The sequence below is a fragment of the Physeter macrocephalus genome, chromosome 11, assembly GCF_002837175.3.
Source record: "Physeter macrocephalus isolate SW-GA chromosome 11, ASM283717v5, whole genome shotgun sequence".
NCBI lineage: Eukaryota > Metazoa > Chordata > Mammalia > Artiodactyla > Physeteridae > Physeter > Physeter macrocephalus.
In genome coordinates this window covers 140,787,602-140,808,736 of record NC_041224.1, presented here as the reverse complement: position 1 = coordinate 140,808,736, position 21,135 = coordinate 140,787,602, and the positions used below count along the sequence as shown (strand labels likewise).

Here is a 21,135-nt window from a genome sequence, read left to right as displayed (position 1 = left end):
GCAGTCTTATATATATATTTTTTTTAATAAATTTATTTATTTTTATTTTTGGCTGCGTTGGGTCTTTGTTGCTGCACGTGGGCTTTCTCTAGTTGCAGCGAGTGGGGGCTACTCTTCGTTGACGTGCGCTGGCTTCTCATTGGGTGGCTTCTCTTGTCGCAGAGCACAGGCTCTAGGCGCGCAAGCTTCAGTAGTTGTAGCACTCAGGCTCAGTAGTTGTGGCTTGCGGGCTCTAGAGCGCAGGCTCAGTAGTTGTGGCGCACGGGCTTAGTTGCTCTGCGGCATGTGGGATCTTCCCGGACCAGGGCTCGAACCCGTGTTCCCTGCATTGGCAGGTGGAATCTTAACCACTGCACCACCACGGAAGCCCTATATTTTTAAACATTAACTATTGGTAGAAAAGTATGTTTGAATAATTTTAGCCTAGGATTTTATCAGCCACAGAATAAAAGATTTTATAAACTCTATTCTGTTTCATATTAAAGATATGTCACAAGACTTTGCCATTGCAAATCAATAAAACATGATAGAAAATTAAGACAGAACATCTCATAGTCCATTTTACGTTAGAGGTGTCATTTGTCCACAGAATGTGCAAGTGAAGTGTCTGATTCTTTACTTAGAAAGGCTTTGGTTCTCTTGGAAATTCTGTTCCATCGGTCAATTTATAATGAATCAAACCACTTGTGATCTGAATGGTGCCTAGGAACTAACTAATGAGCTGGGGAGAAATAGCCTTTTCTAGGCTAGGAAGTCATGAATTGATGTTTCAAGGAGGAGAATGCAAAAGTGACCTTCTCCCCTAGATCTTGGTCCTTACTCCAGAGAATCCTTTCATAATAACCTCTACACCACTGGGTCAAACCATGTTTCCCAGACAAACACACAGGGACTACCTGCCAACATTTGCCTTACCAGAAAGCTCCATAGAATGTGTTGTGCATTTTGTTTGTTTGTTACTTCTTGAACAAAGATGGACAGCCACAGTGCCTCAAAGCAGAGTTCCAGAAAAAATATGTCAACAGAACCATAATAATTCTGAATAGGTGGTCTTCTCTAAAATGTGCTGGGATGTGCTGGGAAACATAGTGTTATGTTCTATCACGGGTTACCATAACTATCTAAAATTAGTTTCAAAACACGAACCTCTCTCTCAATGCTTGGAAGAGAATCATTTTTTTCTGTTTAAATTAAAACAAACCTAAAGTGCTTAAATGTAGGAGAAAAGCCACATTCCCACAATATTGATTTATGATATATCGACATGAAGACAATCAGACTGTGATGAGTACAACATTATTGTAATATTAGGTACTGTATAGGCAATGCCTTAAATATTTTAGCTAAGCAGCTGAGTATCTGTTTTGCGACACCATATATAAACAAAAAGAACTGGGTATAACATTTCTTTAATCGCATAAACCATTCTAATGTAAACTTCTGCCTCCCTCCTCATAATATTTGGATTATTTCTTTGTTCTACCTCCTATTCTTCCAAACATCTTCAGTCCAATGGAAAAACTACATATCATCTCCCTTGTTCTCTCTGCCTTCAGAAAAGCCTTCTGTATTAGTCTCACTATCAGCAGAAAAACGACTTACAGTAAGAAACCACTGAGCCAAACTCCAGGAAATGCAAATTGGCCACAAAATGGCAGGAGGTGACCTAAGGTTTCCCTTCAGACAACGAGGAAAGGGCTTGTTAACATAATTAATTATGCAAATCTGTAGCCAGAGACAGTTAATCACAGAGAAATACTTCAGGTCACTTTAAAATGCGCCTTGAGATCTCCTAAGTTTTCTGCTAAAACTTTTTCCATGATTATTTATACATTTGTGAAAAGTCCTGGTGCCTTCATATTTGCATTGCTAATTAATCTCTTTTATGATCTCTTCAAAACACTGGGATTTAAATAGATAAATGGGCAAATAGACCATTTGAGAAAGGAAAAATACAAATGGCTTAGAGAAAAAAGTTCTGTTTAACAAATTTTAAAAATACAAATTAAAATACAATGTGATAGCATTTGTCAGTTGTTGAATCAGATAATTGTAAGATAATGATATTCACAGCATAGACATGAAATTAAAGACATTTTAATATCCTGATTCAGCATCAACCGGCAAAACTTTTCTTGAGGACAATTTGGCGGTACTTAATAAAAAACTTTAAAATTATATACCTTTTGACCCATTTATTTCATTTCTAAGAAATATATCCTAAGAAAATAATCTGAAAAAGAAAAAAAAATGTTCATGATAGTTTTTAATGGGAAAACATTAGGAAAATGATTACCCTATACTTGCACATAAAATGGAAATAAATGCTGTCATCTAAGAAGTTTATTGAAAATTTTAATAACCTCACACCCATTAGGATGGCGATTCAAAAAAACAAAACAAAACAGAAAATAAATATTGCAAGGATGTGCACTTTTGTTGGTGGGAATGTAAAATGGTAGAGCTGCTAGGGAAGAGAGTTAGAACTACCATATGATTCAGGCCCTGGGTATATCCCACACCTCTGGGTATATATCCAAAAAAGTTGAAACATGGTCTCAAAGTGATATTTGCACACCCATGTTCATAGTAGCATTATTAACAATAGCCAAAAGTTGGAAGCAATAAATAAAGTGTTTCAATTCTGATTTCCAATATGATTTGTATATTAAACAAATTTCGTCCGAGTCTTCAATATTTAATAGGGTCAAGATGTCCTGAAATGGAAAAGTTTGAGAATGTGCTGGGCCAGACTATTTCACAACTCTGTAGGGGTAGGAATTAACTTGTAAAAAAACACACAGCTATGTAATGGCTTTTATCTATAAGGAAGCAAATGGATTTTGTCTGGCAGAGATAAAATTGATTTACGTAAATGTATAAAAGAAAATATTACATTGTATAGCCCTTTAGGATATTAATCAGTTTTGTATCCACTAGCAAATTTATTCCAGCATTTCTGATTGTGGCTGTTTGGATGGATTGATGGACAGACAGACATACATATATATGCTCTTCAAATTCTCCTTTGAACTGGTCTTGACAGTTTACTGATTCCTTCACTAATTAATAAGTTAAATAAAAATTGTTGACATGTTTATTTTATAATTGTGAGAATCTTACTTTTTAAACTATTTGAAAATTATTCTTTTAACATCAACTATCTACAAACAGATCAGTTTCTGCATTACAGGCCACAAGACTAACCAAACCAGAGAGTTTAATAATTAATAACCTTCTAAAACAGAAAGCACCAGGCCCAGATGGGTTCACTGGTAAATTCTACCAAATATTTAAGGAAAAAATTATACCAATTCTCTACAATCTCTTTCAGAGGCTATAAGCAGAGGGAATACTTCCTAACTCTTTTTATGAGACCAGCATTACACTAATAGCAAAACCAAAGATATTTCAAAAAAGATAACTACAGACCAATATTGTTCATGAACATAAATGCAAAAATCCTCAACAAAATATTAGCAGACTGAATCCAATATGTATAAAGAATTATACACCAAAAGGAAGTGGGATTTATCCCAGGTAAGCAAATCACATAATATCAATAGATGCAGGAAAAGTATTTGACAAAATTCAACACTCATTCATGATAAAAACTTGAAGTGAATGAGGGATAGAGGAGAACTTTCTCAACTTGATAAAAACTCTCTACAAAAAAACAGTCTGCAAGATATAAGGTTAATAATAAAAGTAAATTGCTTTCCTATATACCAACAATGAATGAGTGGAAAGTGAAATTTAAAACAACACTATTTACATTAGCATCCCAAAAATGAAATACTTAGGTATTCATGTACAAAAAATGTACAAGATCTATGTGGGGAAACTACAAAACTCTAGTGAATGAAATGAGAGAAGAATTAAATAAATGGAGAGATACTCCGTGTTCATGGATAAGACTCAATATTGTCAAGATGTCAGTTCTTCCCAACTTGCTACACCCATTTGTTTACATATTGTCTGTGGCTGCTTTTCCTACAATGATAGAGTTGAATAGTTGACAGGGTCAGCATGGCCTACAAAGCCTGAAGTATTTACTATCTGGCCCTTTACAGAAAAATTTTGTATGCCCCATTCTAAGTTATGCTCTTAATTAAGCTTTTACTTTTCTCAACCAAATACTATTTTTCCTCCAAAATAAAATTTAAACTAGACAGCCTCTTCTACTTTCCTTCAATGGCAGTCTTATAAAATTGTTCTCTTAAAACAATACTGTTACATTTTTTTAAATAGAATATTCCAATGGTTAAGATTTAAAATATACATCACCTTCTTTGAGGCCAAAGGACTTGTCTTTGGAGAGCCTACAGATATGAAATAACTAGCAAAGTCCTATTAAAGAAAAGCAGTGATTTCATGATCTTCACAATTTAAAAATCTGGTTATTTTCCAAAACTCACACTTGAAGTACCTTCCTCCTCAAAAAAAAAAACAATTTTTTTTCCTTTTATGGAAGCTAAAACTCTATTTAACAAAAACACTTAGGCTGAAGGACTAAACAAATCCAAGTATCACTTAATGAATCTGTATATGGTATATTTTTCACAAGAATTGAAACTGCACTAATTCACTCACCTTAAGTATATAACACTTAGACTGCTCTCAATAATAGGAATCTGAAAAACCTAACATACTTGCTCTACTCCCAAATATATCTCTAAACATCTATATACACATGTATCTAGTAAACTATACCTACACATTCTGTTTACTAAATAAGCTTTTCTACCTCTAGTGACCAGATAGGTCCATGGCATCAATTACTTTCATCTTAACTAATTTAAAGGAAAAAAGGGAAACAGAGATATTGTACCATGAGGACAGGACTGCAGGAAATGTTATAGGACAAATAATCCAGTTCCTTTCACAAGTAAGTTGCAAGGAAAAATACTACATGGGATTTAAAGAGGCTTAAGGGACATTTAAAAAAAATTTCAGTGTATGAACCTTATTGGAATTCTCAGCTGAACACTTTTTTAAAAATCAACAGTAAATTTGAAAATTGATGAAATGTTTGGTAATTTTAAAGAAATAATACAGTGCTCGCTTTGGCAGCACATATACTAAAATTGGAACGATACAGAGAAGATTGGCATGGCCCCTGCACAAGGATGACACGCAAGTTCGTGAAGCGTTCCATATTTTTAAATGGGAGTGCAGTTTTCTAGGCATCAATTTTAAAGATTATAACTTCACTTTATCACAATCAAACTTCCCAGACATACTTAGAACTATTTGTGGATATTCTTTTCTGTTTAATTTGTATATGTGTTCTTTCATGTAGTAATGCTACAATGTTTGAATTGTAGTGGCTTTATAGTAAGTTATATAGCTGCATGCTAATTAACAGATACTCAACTTCTAATAAAATTTATTACTTGTAAAAAAAAAAGAAATAATACAAATTATTTTAGGTATGATAATAGCATTTCGGTTATGTTTTTAAAGAGAGTCCTGATTTTTTTGGACATAAACTAAATACTAAAATATTTACAGATGAGATTATAAAATGTCTTGAATTTACTTCAAAATAAGCCCAGAGTTGATGGAAAGTAGTTGGCAGTAGAAACGAAAGATTAGTCATGAACTGATAACTGGTGAAGCTGTGGGTATATGGAGGATTCTCACATTAGCTATATTAGTCATTCTACGTGTTTGTGTGTAGGAACTTTTAATAACAAAAATTTTTTTTAATCTTCATTTTCACTCAACTTAAGAAAAGCAGGAATGGAAAGCAATAAATCTGAGGTGGGGGGTGTCTTAAAAAGACAGAGGGGGTCCTGAAGCATACTTGTGAAGTGTCATCCATTTTGGGATTTTGGATTTTTCACCTTAATAATCATCAGCAGTATATTAGCATTTCTGTTCTCTGGTATGAAAGGCAGAACTTTAAATGATGCCCCATAACCTTTTGAGGGTGAGTGGAACCTATGAATATGATGAGCTATCACTCTTGTGATTATGTCATATTATACAGTCAAAGGGAGATTATCTTGGGTGGGCCTGACCAAATCAGGTGAGACCTTAAAATCACCCACTTCCCTGGCTGATTGAAGAAGACACCTAGAAGAAGAAACCAAACATCCTAGAAGAAACCAAACATCCTCGTTTGAACTTCCAGTGTAGGCCATGTGGCATAAAATGTAGGTTGCCCCTAGGAGCTAGAAGCAGTCTCTGGCCAACAGCTAGGAGTATTCAGTCCTATAGTCACAAGGAAATAAATTCTGCCAACAACCGGAGAGCTTGGAGGAATCCTCTGAACCCCAGATGAGAACTGCAGCCTTGGCTGGCCTGTGAGTTTTACCCTGGTGAGACCCTGAGTGGAGAACCTAGCCACAGCATGCCCAGACTTCTGACCTGGTGGTGTTTTAAGCCGCTAAATTTGTGGTAATTCATTATGCAGCAATAAAACGAATATGTCTGGAAAAGCACCTTATACCCGAATAGTACCTCAAAGTCTACCTCTACACGAGTTTATGATCCCAGTGGCACCAAGTGAGTAGCTAAACATTCAGCAACTTAACATTTAATGCAGTATTTCTCAAAGGATCATGAATCCAAATTTGAGAAACCTTGAGCTACATAATCCCTTATAAATGAAATATTCTTTGTCCAACACACACGGTTAGCTTTACAGGCAAGATTATATACCTGAGTGCTTTTTACAGTGTGACGGCTTCTACAGGAGAAAAATCCTACAAAATAATCAAATGGAGCAAGTTTAAAGCAAACTGTGACTAAGCCAAACATATCACCAAAACCTTAGCTTATCATCACATCAGGTATAAAACAGTGCAAAGCTTTCTATCCTTTAATGCCCTAGCTCACAATTAGGAGGTATGAGAAGAATATGAGCCAGATTCCATTACAACAAAATTCCATTATAACAAAGTTTCCCATGGCTCAGGTGGTCCTGAGGAATTATCACAACTATTGTTTGTCCATGTTATACATCTATTTATTTAAAGAAAACATTGAGATGTACATGAAGAAAAGAAATAGAAAAGTAAGTCAAAGATATTATCCCCAAGGTCTAAAATTCCGTTTCCAAGGCTTTACTTAGTCTGATTCTTTTTAGCCTTTTTTTTTTTTTTTTGAATAACAGCTTTGTTTCAACGTAATTCACACACCATAAAATTCATTCATTTAAAATGTACAGTTTAGGGGGTTTTAGTATATTTACAAACTGGTAACCATTATAAATAATTTTAGAACATTTGCATTATCCTTAAAAAAAAAAACCCATATTCTGCTTTTTTTTTTTTTTTTAACTGTCATTCTTTCTTTTTTTTTTTTTTTTTTTTTTTTTTGTGGTATGCGGGCCTCACGGCTCACGGGCCCAGCCGCTCCGCGGCATGTGGGATTCTCCCAGACCGGGGCGCGAACCCGATTCCCCCGCATCGGCAGGCGGACGCGCAACCACTGCGCCACCAGGGAAGCCCCTGTCATTCTTTCTTTAACACCATGTCATGCTAACAAATTTTTCTCTAGTACTAGAAAACACTGGCCATCTGAGACTCAAAATCAGCATTTAGGGGAGAAAAGAGCTGAGGGTAAAAGATTTGATCTGCAGGAATAACAGATATTGGAACAATTGATTTGGGATTGTAGAGCATTGCTGCCTATAAGTGATGCTGGGAACATTCCTTTGAAAACGTGGACATGATTCAAATAAGCAAAACATGAGATTACTTGCCAGTGAAAAGCAAAGAATCTTTCACTGGGGAGAGTCTTCACCTATTGCACAATGTAATTTGTTTATTTCAGAAGCTGAAGACAGAGGATAATCTGAGCTTTATTTAGTAAAACAAGAGTTCTATATTCCAAACGGAAAAATCTGGAATTTAAAACAGCATTCTGATATGCTCACACCCAGTATCAAAACATTCTTCACCTGCCAAGTGAATAAACAAATGATGCTTTAAGGTGTCACTTCCATAGCTTATGAGATAGCCCATAAAATGCTCAATATAATATTTTCCCCTTAACTTAGCTATTCACTTGCCTCTGCTATGCTTGATAGAAATTTGGATCTAATCTGATTATTCTAAGTAAAATCCAAGTGAAAGGAGCCATTTTATTGTGTTTCCCACCTTTGGTAGTTATAACTCGAGACTTTGAAATCCTCCATCATGGCCCATGGCATAGGCCAAGTTAGGATCACTCTGAGTGACAAGGCAAGTTTGAGTGCTCCCAACTATTTGAGACAAGTTTTACAGACTTGAGTGCTCCCAACTATTTGAGAGTGACAAGGCAAGTTTGAGTGCTCCCAACTATTTGAGAGTGACAAGGCAAGTTTGAGTGCTCCCAACTATTTGAGAGTGACAAGGCAAGTTTGAGTGCTCCCAACTATTTGAGAGTGACAAGGCAAGTTTGAGTGCTCCCAACTATTTGAGAGTGACAAGGCAAGTTTGAGTGCTCCCAACTATTTGAGAGTGACAAGGCAAGTTTGAGTGCTCCGGGATCCTCCCGGACCGGGGCACGAACCCGTGTCCCCTGCATCGGCAGGCGGACTCTCAACCACTGCACCACCAGGGAAGCCCCAGACATTCTTTTTTGAGGGAGAGAAGAAAAGGAGGACATCAGTCTGCTGCTAATCCTTTTCAGTTCTTCCCTCACTGCTGATTTGAGATAAACTGTCATTTTTAAAGGCAAATGCCTTTTTCTTTTTTTAAAGCATTTTGGCGTTTGATAACAACAACAGAGATGATCTTTTCTTTCCCCAAAGCCTCATCTTCTTTATCCACACATAACTTTACCGATCTACCAACACAGGCTATGGGCTTCAAAGTTGTTTTCCTGCTATAGCACTGGTGGGCTTGCCCTGACCCAGCGTCAGTGTCTCACAGAGTCCCCTGTTGTGACCAAGGACATGTCCTTAAACTACGCCTGGCCTCCCCGGCAGTGGTCATGGAAAAATGGAGAAGTGACCCTGAAGAGTCTAATCCACTGACCTTCACTTTGCTCTAACCAACTACCCAAATAAATAAAAACAGCAGGATAGCTTGGTCTCCCAGATGAATTCCAGTTTACCCCTAAATATCCAAGCCTGGTCCAATGTTTAAAATTCCCAGGCCATCCAAAATCTGTCAACTGGCTTTCAACTGGGCCCAATTTTGCTCCCCAGGGGACATTTGGCAACATCTGGTGACATTTTGGTTGTCACAGCTGGGGGAAAGTTTGCTACTAGCATCTAGAGGGTAGAGGCCCAGGATGCTAATGAACATCATACATGCACAGCACAGTCCCCAACAAAGAACTATCCCGCCTAAAATGCTGAGATTGAGAAACCCTGGATTGGGTCATTTGCCAGCCCAGTGCTGGATAAACGCTTGAAGAGACTCTTATTGCAATTTAATTTAGTTTAAAACGGGGATTGAAAACTCAAATGCCTTCAAGGGCCAAGGAGGAAAAGAAATATCACATAAACAAAGTGGGTGTGTATGAGGCACTAGGGTGTTGTGAGGTCAGTGACAAATCAGAGTGTAAATGCTCACTAAAACCATTCCCTTTTTAAAAATAACACTGTGCTGGCCAAATAAAACATGACTGTTGGCTACATCCATCCTGTGTGGCAATGGTGGTAATCAAATTCTGGTTTAAAGAGATGATCAATTTAAAGAGAACTGGATGGTCACTCAAAGACACCATCTAGCCTCATCCCTTACTTATAGCCTATGGAATTTCCTAAGCCCCAGGACTGGAGAACGTGACTAGAAGCTGTTTAGTTAAGGAGATTAGAGATCAGATCTTGAGGGTTTAGCTCCAGCCAAGAACAGGGTCTCAGAAACCTTGCGCTAAGAGCAGAGACCAATGTTGGAAATTCTGAAGGTGAAAAAATAGTTCCCCCTCACTGATCTCCATTCTAGGGAAACTCAGTGGACATTACATCAACGTTACACAGTGCCATATAAGTGAGGTCATTATGTTAAGATGAAACCATTCTCATAAAATTTTAGAATGAGGAAACAGAGGCCCAGGAAAGTTTAAAGGAACTGCCAAGATTACCCAAATCTAAACCTAAAATCAAATGGTGTTTCTTTTTCCTCTGTGCAATTGCCAAGCAGCAACCAAAAGGTGAAGGGATTTTATTCAAGGTGTCAAACATTCGTGTCTAAACTCTCGACCAACATAAAGAAGTTATACGTAGATGTTAAACTTCCTCAGCATCATCCCCTTTCCCCGTCAGAAAAATCATTAATCCATTTGCCCCAAGTCGTTGTTTTAGGATCTCTTTTTCATATAACAGAAAAATTTAAAGCAGGTTAAATATTTCCAGCCCTCCTTTCAGATTCGGCTGGAGAGAGGAAAGCCAAGTCAGCAACTGGAGCACAAGGAGAAGGGAGCCCCAGTCTGAACATCCCCGTGTGGATGCATACTTTCTGTTGGAGGAATTCCTGACCTGTATAAACAAAGGCAACCCAGAGGGAAACAAATGATAAGATAAGTGAAACCCAATAACTCCCTTCCACCTACTTCCCCCAACTTGTTCCATCAGAAAAACAATCTGAGCTTGGGAGAAGTAAAATGTAAGCCATCCCCTCTCTGCTGCCACACAGCTCCCTATTCGAAGTAGGAGGTTAAGGGGGAAGGCCATTTGTAAGGTCGGTGAGTGTAGCTCCCCTGGTATAGAACCTGGCCACAGGGGACCACAGTCTCCCTTTGCCCACAGAGAGGTTCCTGGCAAGGAAGTAGGTCACTGGTCCTTCAGACTCAAATTACAATCCAAGGAGTATAGTAGGAAAAGGTGGGGTATGGAAGAAAGGTACCTTCCGTCACAGGAAAAGAAAGGAAATTGGGTCAAACTAAAAATTGTATATACTTAAAAAAAAATTTTTTTTTTTTACTCACTTCCTTAGCATAAAATATGAAGCAAGGCAGTCTCTTGCCATTGTTCCTGGAACTGTAGTTGGAAGTGTCACCTTCTCATTGAGTGTCAAGCCCTAAATGGGTCACAGAAGTTTTCTAGTCCAATCTAATCTCTATTCTTGATTTTAAAAATACAAAAATATAATAACATGCCTTTCATTTAACCTTCTGAGGACATAATGAAGTCTTAGCTATCAGCTTCAATTCCAGCAAGATTCATTCCACACCCTCTCTGACTTTTAGTCTGAATGACCATTGAGTGCTGAGCAGGGAGGGGGTGGGGAGGAGAACCTCTAATGCAAACTATATTGCTACACACAAACAGAATGGGAAACAAACAGAAATGTTATTGTTGTTTCTTTTGCGACCATCATCCTAACTCAAATAGCCACCGCTAATATGGGGTAACTGTGGCAGCATTTTTTTTTTTAATTCCTAAATCATTTACCTTGGCCAAAACCATGACATTTTCTATATTCAAAATTTCACCAACTTTCAAGAGTAGAGAATGCAGCAAGGACCTTTAAATGGTTTGATTTGTCCATTTCATTTCCTTTAACTTTTTGTTTGTTTTGTTTTTGTTTTTTTGCGGTACGCGGGCCTCTCACTGTTGTGGCCTCTCCCGTCGCGGAGCACAGGCTCCGGACGCCCAGGCTCAGCGGCCATGGCTCACGGGCCCAGCCGCTCCGCGGCACGTGGGATCCTCCCGGACCGGGGCGCGAACCCATGTCCCCTGCATCGGCAGGCGGACTCACAACCACTGCGCCAACAGGGAAGCCCTCCTTTAACTTTTTACAATAAGTTTTGTAGTAAATTCTCAGGATTTAGAAGGGTCCCTAGTCTAACCCTCTTGTCACAGAACTGTATTTTCTAACTTAACTCGTGTCTAGACATTTCACTGTTCAGTTTTACCAAATCTCTGTGAGTCAAATACAAATTTAAGCCTAGACACATGTGAACAATCTAACTCACCTGGTGAATGATGTTGGGCATGATGCTTCACTCTTCTTCCAGGGTGCAAATCTTCAGAATTTTATGGGAGAAGGAAGAGTGAAGCCCAGAATGGGCACCAAAACACACACTAATGACTGTGGTCACACCCCCAAGAAAGGGAAGGAAAAGACCAAGGCTATGTTTTAGGAAGCTGCCCCTAGTCCTGACCCACACTCTTCACAGGAGGACACCTGTCAGAAGCATAAACATAGTTCCTAGGCAAACTGCTGGTGAAGCCCTACCTCTAACTTACGGGGCCTGAAAAAACTAAGACCCTCATCAGTTCATTTTATAATATGGCACCATCTTTTGCCCTTAGTGATGATGCCTATGCACTGATATATCCACAGGGTCTATCCTCCACTGTCTAGTGTCCTTTGTGACCAAGAGCATGATGAGTTAAAAAAAAAAAAGTTACTAGGATTACAGGTGCAGTTGGTGACTCCAAGACAAGGCAAAGCTAACCCATGCCCTTGACCTGGTTTGTACGTCACTAACAAACTGAGCTTAGCCAATAAGCCAGAATATAAGAACTCATCTCAAAAAACAAAAGATGGGCATCTGTATCGCCCAGACAATGCCCAAAGCTCGGATCTAGGCTATCTACACTTGGAAGTCTAAATTCAGACAGTCCATCAGATGGGCAATGTTTGCCAATCGTACAGAAGGTATTTTTTTCAGAAATGAAGAGGACAAAGACCAGTTTAATACGTGTCCCTAATTGTGTGCCTGGCAGAAATACAGGAACCTTCAACTCCGATCCTGGTGCAATTTATAGAACAGAATGAGCTCAGGTTATTACTAAAGGTGAATGACATACTTAGGAAATATAACAAGATGAATTTTAAAAAGCTTCTGAAACTAATGTCTGTTAAATGAATATTACGTTTGAGCAGCCTAAGGGCTAACAAGTCTTTTGTTTTCATTTTCCTTTCCTGGCAATATGCTGTTAGGGCATAACTTTCCTATTATTTCTCTAAATGACACAGTTTGTGTTTTATTCAATTGTCTTTATTAAATATTGTCAAAGTGGCACAATATCCAGTGTTAAGTCAAAAGTAAAAGATCTATTGTAAGTCAGGAAATCACACCAACTACACTGGAAATTGAACTTGCTTGCCTAGTTTTCCACATTTAATTCACAATAGTGGCTATGGTTTAAAAGAACTGCAATTGTATATTTGGTGCCAAATTGCTCCACTGTAAAAGTCTCTCTTCTAAGGTGAAGGGGGAAAAAGCTTATTTTAATATGTAAGGATACCCAGTATTAGATTACGTGTTTGACTACTACTCAAGTTTTCATTTTCTTTTCAAAAGAGCTTTCACAATTTATGTTAAAAGACAGCAGGGAGTTGGGAAGCTAAGAAGTTATGGGAGTCTTAACTCTCAAGACAGGCTTCTGTGGCCCTGTTCTGGGTGAGAAGGGCTTTCTTCAGATAAGGGATTCAACCGACTGAAAAGTTATCTCAGTTAACAAGAGGGCCTAATGATGGACAAACTCCACATAGATTCAGAGATGGCATTTAAGAGCATTTCCTTTTTCGAATAATTTGCCTATCATTCACAAAGCAAAAGGGAGGGAGTTCAAAAATTCTTAACATTCAAATAAACAAATGCAACATTTTAAATCGCATACATTTTCTGTTCCAGAAAATCAGACTCTAAGAAACCATTAAGTGAAGAAGCAGTTTTACTCTTAATCAACTCAGCACTTGTTGCCCCAGCACTGTTTCAGAATCAAGAGACACAAAGGAAGTTGTGATTTCCCCAACTCAATGGAGAGAAAAGAATAACATATAGGAAAACCAGAGGCAAGGCAATAGTGGGGGGGGGGGGGGCGGTGTAAAGAACTAGAAGCCTGGGTCCCTAACAGGGTCTGCCAGTTACTAGCTGTGTGACCTGAGCTCGGTGAGTTCCTTAAGTTCTTCATGCCTCAGTTTCCTCAGCTGTAAAATGGTGATAACAGTACCTACCTCATGCAGCTGTGGAGGAGTCCCTAGTTAAGCTCATGTAAAGTATTAGGAAAGGCCTGACCCAAGCTTAGCACCTCACACCCCTTGACTGTTAGTATCACATTACATATGAGTGTTTGTTTGCGTGGTCAAGCTGAGGGCGCTAAGGAGCAAGGAGCCGGGCGTGGCGGTGAAAGCAGAGGGACAGGCAGGGAAGGCTTCCCAGAAGTTAAGGAACTCAAGCTGGATCTGAGAGCACAAGGAGAATTCAGATGCTCTGAAGAGTGCTCATTCCAGATGAGGGGAGCCATTACTGCAGAAAGTCACAGACAGGGGTAAAAACCAGGTGTGCTTAAACATCAGCAGGGAAAATAAGCTCACCAAGGCTGAGGGTATATTTGGTAACCTCAGATTAATGGATTAATGGGCAGGGGAGTGGGGGGGTGCTCAGGCTCTGTGTGCTTGTTGCTATGCTCCTAGGACTTAACATTCAAATCACTTTTAGATATGTGTACTATGAATGCAAACTCACTCTGAAATGCTCATTTCTCTGTTTTTGGAACAGTGGAAAGGATGCCAGAAAATACAAAGGTAAATGTGTTTTTTTGCTGTGGAAACAGCCTGCTGGAGTGGAATGTAGGTCACCAAAATCAACTTGCATCTCATCTTCATCTGTCCCTCTTTCAGTGGAGGCAATATGTGGTAGCCTGAAGGAAGGAGGAGGAGTGGCACTTCAGATCCATCCTTCAATTCCAATCTCTATCAGCCACTCAGCCACTCCAAGCACAACCCTCAACAGAGGTATCCTAGGACAGCCCCAGCCTGCCCCCCCAGCCCTGCCAGTCTACAGAAAAAGCCCTCCTTACCAAGTTCTGAAATATTACCCGTGCTAGCAGTTGCCTCTAAACCGAGCTCTCAGGGAAACCACTATCATCTGATGCGGTAAGTGTTGAAGATATACATTCACTTAAAAGATTCCTTCCATTACCAAGTTAGAAATTATGGTGCCAAAATAAGTGACAGTAGTCCACATTCCTTGTCCAAAGAAGAAAAATCACAAAACAGAAGAATTTTCATTTTGACTGGTGCCCCCTCTAGAGATTCAACAAGTTTGCTAACCTAAGTTGGCAATGTTGCGTTGTTTCCTGAAATGTAAGGATAGACTTAACACTTGGAAATACCAGGAGCATGACACAAAGCCAGGGAGGGCCCCACAGAAGTTACAGGCTCTGTGATTATTTCCTGAACCAAACACCTAAGGCTCTCAGTGGTACCAAACTTTGTTGGAAAAGCTTGCTTCCCCTGATCCAACAGCTGTAAGCTTTTAAGTAATTTCACAGAAGACCTCAAGATTCTCAAGCCAAAGCCACTCTTTATACTATCCCCCAAATATTTACAAAATGAAACACTTTCAGTCTTAACTCTGTTTTGTTTGTAAACACCTTATTTGTTCTGACGACCACAGTATCAACACTAAAAGCAGCCTTTTAAACAAAGTAGCTCAAATAAAACCACACGCAGACACACAAATTCTCAACACCCAGAGGCGTGTCCACAAAGCAAGAAAGCCAGGGTTCAAATTCCTTGGCACCTCTTCACTGAGCTCCTGTAAGCATCACCCAAGGACATGACCCACTGCACCCTCTTTACTATCACACCTCCTCACTAATTTACACTTCGGAAAACCCACAGAATGCAACTTACTGGATGATAACTGAATGCTACAAATATTGGACAAATGTCTTTTACCCTGTTCCCCTCTCACATCAGCCAGCCTGAACAATTTACCCCTGTTTATAGAACAACCCCACCCCAAATGAGAGAGCTATTGCCCACTCTTCTACCCACATGGTGCCTCTGGGGCCATTGGCAGTCTGGCAAAAGTCTCTAGGTATCTTTGCCTTGGTCTCTCTCCCTGTTCCCCTGTCATATACCTCCTGGGAAAGTAATCTGGGCCAAGGACAGTACAACAGAGAGAAATCTAGAAATGTCTGGTTTGGGGTAATAAGAATTGTATTAAGAATTAATTATAGGGGGAAAAAGTCTCTGTGAGTGAATATATTCCAAAAGCAAATAGTTACAATTCGACTATTTCAAACACATGGAAGGCCGTTTATACCTCATCACATGCTACACAGGAGTTTTGGTTTATGCTGAGATGAAACTGCTTGACAGAAAACTAAGAGGAATATTACAACTGATGACAAAACTATCAGTGGAAAGAATACAGACCTTGGATCTCCAATCATGGTTCTACTAGTCAGTAGTGATTCAACAAATATTTATAAAATACCTACCAATGGCCAAACACTGCTTTAAATGCTGGATAGACAGGGATAGACAAGACAAAGACTCTGCTCTCAAAGACCTTCACGGAGTGGGAAAAACCCACACACATTGGAATTGTTATCAGAATTATAGGGAGTCATAAGTAAGGAGATAACTGAAGGAGATTTCAGTCAGTGCTAACTTCTATGACAAAAATAGTGAGTGAAATTTATGATTCTGTTTCCTCATGGGGATGTAACCACCTACTTAAAACAAGATGATGAATGTCAACCACCTGGCACACAGCAACCCCAAGCATTTACCTGCACACGAATGTACACGCATAGATGCTAGCAGATATACACCTTCCCCCCTTAACTGCAATGTCTGTGATAATCCACTTTGGTATGAAATGAAAGCAGAAGGTAGGCAAAATGTTTGCATAATTCAATTACTCTTAATGCAATTAAATTACAAATAACTGCATTCAACAAGCATCTATAAACAGTCAAAATCTAAACAATTCTACGATAAAAGGATAAATAGAAGTCCAGATACTGGGATAATAGTAGTAGTAGAACTAATATTATAAATACTAATATAGCTGCCTTGCCCACTTTGGGGGATTACCATGAAAAGTCGGGCTATTTTGCCATACAAGTAAGGCACAGAGATATTAACCCGATGTCACGGTGTCAGAAGCTGGGCTTAAACTCTCATCTTCAGATTTCTTTGAGAAAAATAAAGGACAATGAACAACTCCTTCTTAGAGTCACAAGATTTTACACCGAAAATCAACTTTAGGAAAACCGCTGTGCCCCTCTTCCCACATCACCAATGACTGAGGTTCCCAGAGGCAGAGGGTTCACCCCAGAATAGGGAAGCCAGTAATGACAGAGCGAGAGCAGGACCCAGGCTTCCTAGATCCCAACCCTCTCAAGAATCTGCATCCTCTAGACGGGTCTTTAGATTTCATGAGAACCACAAGGGATAGCCGTGACTTCCAGAATTCAATTTCAGTTATTACTTGTCCCTAAAAACTTCCAGTGAATTGCACCTAGGGCAAATTGAGGACCTTTACCGGTGGCCAGGGAGCTCTCTTCACGCATAACAGAGAACTCCCTCCTGGAGAAAGCTGCCTATAGCACTATAATATACGTTATTAGGAAAATGCATGTTTTCATTTTCTTGAAATGAGAGATCAGCCTGAAAGGAGAGAGATCTTTTGATTGTAATTTTCAGAGTTTGCCTCAGGACAAAGGCTCTTAACAGCTTTTTCTGGGGAGGGAGGTGGAGAGACCAGGTATGGGGACGCGAGAGGGAAGGGGGTCTAAAAATTGTGTCCAAGCTATTTACAAGAGAATGGAGAGAGCCCAGGGCTGTGAAACCGGTGACTAGGAGAGAACAGCTGGGCCCAGGGAGAGCATCTGACCACACCTACTGGCCACGCCCTCCCAGCTGCCCGCAGAGCCACACGGAACTGAAACAGCAGTGGGAGCAGTTAAGATTCCGACGGCAGGAGTCGCCATGGCAACGGGATTCATCTTGCAGGCAAACCCCGCTTCAATTCACTAGGTCCTTCTCGAGCCTCAAGAAACCGCCAACTCAAGAGGAGCAAAACGGTCACGGGTGGCATTTACTCTTGATGCTCTCCTGCGGGTGAAGACGGGAGGCGGGGTGGGGAACGGGGGTTGGAGTGTATTCTATTCCTGGGTCCCCTAAAATATTTTATGGGCGCAAGAGACAGAACACCCCAATCGCAGGCTGCGAGCAACTTGAGAACAGAGCCTTTAGCAAGGGTTTGATGAACAAGTAAGAGAAAGTATAAGAGTGCTAGGGAAAGGAAATCCAGAGGACTTTATAGAGTTCTCGGGCGCCGCGCACGTCTCCAAGCGGATCACAAGCAGTTGGATTTTCACCACCAGCTGGGAAAAATGATTACCCAGCCCTCCTGCCCCACTGCGAGTCGTATCGCTAGATTATTCGACACTCCCTACCGCTTTACCACCTCCCAGCTCAGCACTCCGGGCAGACGCTTTGTCCCAGCTCAGGTGCTCTTTGTCGAGGGAGCCATCAGTGCAAGGGACACCCAGATGCGCCCTACCCACAGGGACGGGAGGCGAGAGCGCTCTCTGGCGCCTCGAACCCGGTCCGCAGGCTGCGCAGCCGCCCCTCGCTGCTGTCCGCCAACACCCCTCGCTCCTTCCGCAACGCGGCTTTCCCTCCTCTTTCTGGTTTGAGACCTTTAGCTTCCAACTTTGCCTAAATTACAGTCACCCCATCCCTTTCGAATGAGTCTTGAGGTGAGGGTGCCCGGGATGGTGGGGGTTCTGCTGGGACACGAACGAGTAAACGAGTCCCTCCTCTTCGGTCTACACCTCCGAGTCTACCAAGCCTGCCTCGGGATTGTCCCTCCCGGAGCCTCCCGGACCAGCAGCTCCCGACAGCAGCAGTGCCCGCAGCACTCAGCCAAGGCCACGACCCCCAGCGCCCCAGCCCCGGGGTGTCAGCAGCAAGGCGGCGAGTGGTACCCTGCCGGCTCTCTTGGCATCCGAGCACCTCAGAAAGAAAGAAGGGAGGCACCCCCGTCCTCGGGGGCGCCTTCCCCCGGTCTCGCCTGGCTTTGCACCGCGCTTGCAGCCATTTTCCCAAACCCTGCTTGGCAGCCGGGAGCTGTCTAGGTCCTGTTCCCACCCAGACCCAACCTGAAGGACGGGTTTAATATTTACCTACTGGCCCCGGAGCTCCGGGGAGGCAGCGGGAGGGCGCGCCGCTAACCCAGCGCCGGGCCCGAAGAAGCACGCCCACCCCCGCGCCACCTCGCGGTGCCACTTAATGAAGGAGTGCGGCGGGCGACGCGGCACGTCCCCCTTACCTGAGCAGCCCCCGCATGCTGAAAAGGCGGCTCTGCGCTCCGGGTACAATGGGATCCGGTTAAACAGTTTCCTTCACTGCCGCTCGTAGGTTACCGACTCGCAGGTGACATCACCCTCTCCTCGCCTGATAGGATACAATGCGGCGCCCACTGCGCATGTACTCCCGGGCAGGGCCCGCACTCTCCTGGGAGTTGTAGTTCACATTCCACAAGCAGAGCCTCAGTAGCTACGCTACTGAGGGTGTTGAAACTACACTTCCCGACGCATTCCTGGGCCTCTTCGTCCCCGCCCCCAGCCCCGCCCCCGCCGCGACCCGCCCCCTCCCCGCCCTCCAGCCTTGCAGTGTTAGTGTTGGTCTTTCAAAAACGGAGCTGCGGACTCAGCGGACGAGAGTGGGGGCAGGCACCCTTCGGTCATGCCCTTTGACTTGACCTCCATTCGGTCCCATGCGGGCTCTGAGGGACCATAGGGGCCCGGGGCTAGTGTGCACCAGCCAGGCAGCTCTGACCAACCGGGCTCTGCTGGCCCCAGCTGGAAAGAAGATGAAGCCTTTCACTGCCTTCCCTACGCGTAGCAACTAATTAATAGGATGCATTGGTTTTATGGGTTAAGTATGGTCCTGGAATTCCCCCACGTCCCGGAGGATGAGGGACGCCGACCCCGAAGGAGAGAAATCCCCCTTTGCCCCACTTGGTACAAATTAGCCTTCTGTCTTCTCTTTCCTTCTCCCATTTAATGGAGTCAGGGTGACCAGCCAGAACTCGGATAATAGCTTAGTCGGCTGAGCTGACCGAATAACGGATGGTGTCACTAATAAAAATGCAGTGTAACAGACTAGATAGTTGCCTCAACCCTCCGTCCGGGAGCCAGCTGCTGCTGCAGAGATAATACTATCGCGCAGCCATGCTTTTGTTCTTCCCTGCAGCAGACTTCCCGCTCTCATGGCTCTCAACTCCCAGGAAGACAACATCCTTGCCTAAAGTTTTAATAAATGACGTATATGTATACATGTACTTTTAAATCCACAACACTCCTCTCTCAATTTACATACCTCACTCTTCAAGTTTTTTAAATGACCTAAACCAAAAAACACTGTGCTGTTCAAGAAGTGCTGTGATAGTAATACACCTAAATGTTTAAAGGTAAGCAAAAGGTGTGTAGCAGAATTCTGAACCTTCAGGAAAATTTTATTTTTAATATGTAAAATTTTTGCGTGGCACTTTTCATTAGTCAATGAATACCAAACATTATGAAAAATTAACATTGAGAGCAAATCTCTAGGTGTCTTTTTAAACGAAAAAAAAATCAATACATCTAGTTATTCCAGTTGTAAAGGTAGAGTAAATTATAATGGCATTCGAGGTCTTAATCACATATAAGAATCAGTTCACACCCCCATTTCCACTAGCAAAATCTTAGAAGACTACATCTTGTGAAAAGAAAGTTCACAATTAAAATTTCAAACAACTCTCCACCTAATTGTTGGTGACAGTCTTCTTATCACTCTTATTTTCTCACGTGATTGTGCAACAATAACTTGGGTTCAAGAGAAAAATATTCATGGAACTAGAGGATCTCAGGGGAGAGGGAAATGCTTTGTTTTGCTGAGAGAGGGATTGTAGGTCTGAATTCTGCTTTTCTTTTGTCAAACCAATTCCTTATAGCCCAAACATATTTTTCTCTACTGAAGGAAGATAACATTGAATGTTGCTCTCCTGTTCTGAGCCATTCTGTCCATTCCAAATATTGTCTTAAATGGAACCTAGACAACACAAATGTTCCACTGGCCAACAGATCAAGAGTACAATCAGTGATATTCTAGCTAATGGGTAGACGTAATGTATTGCAGTTCACTGTGAGAAAATACTCAGAAACTTGACCTGGGATGATTCTAAAAGCTCTCCCAGTTTTGTAACTGTGTAAAGCTTTTAGATGGAAATATAATCAGTGAGCTCGAAATTTATTGAGTCAAATTGGACGTGGAGACTCTTTATAAGGCAGGACTTAGCCTTACAGATAAAAGTATATTCCAATATTGAGGTACACTCTGAGGAGTAACTCTATAGGATAAATCACCCTACAGCAAGTTCTCTTGGGTATTCGGTAATGAAGGAGAGGATGAAACGTGCCTGAAGAAGAAATTCCATTCTCTATAGCAA

General features: G+C 41.3%; 1 protein-coding gene and 1 non-coding gene across 6 annotated transcripts in view; one reads left to right on the top strand and one right to left on the bottom strand.

The window, feature by feature from the left end:
* DAAM1 (dishevelled associated activator of morphogenesis 1) overlaps positions 1-19,071 on the bottom strand; it is a 183,267-nt gene extending 164,196 nt beyond the window's left edge. For 2 of the 5 annotated variants that reach the window (XM_028495960.2, XM_024133636.3), the window contains exon 1: positions 18,976-19,071. The gene's annotated coding sequence lies outside the window, so the exon portion shown is untranslated. Of the gene's footprint in view, positions 1-18,829; positions 18,925-18,975 lie in introns of those variants that run through there. The other 3 variants (XM_055088477.1, XM_055088478.1, XM_055088479.1) reach the window with 2 other exon arrangements.
* LOC112063512 (U6 spliceosomal RNA) lies at positions 5,058-5,164 on the top strand. Its single transcript, XR_002891021.1, has one exon. It is a non-coding gene; the product is annotated as a U6 spliceosomal RNA (small nuclear RNA).
* Positions 19,072-21,135: the final 2,064 nt, after the last annotated feature.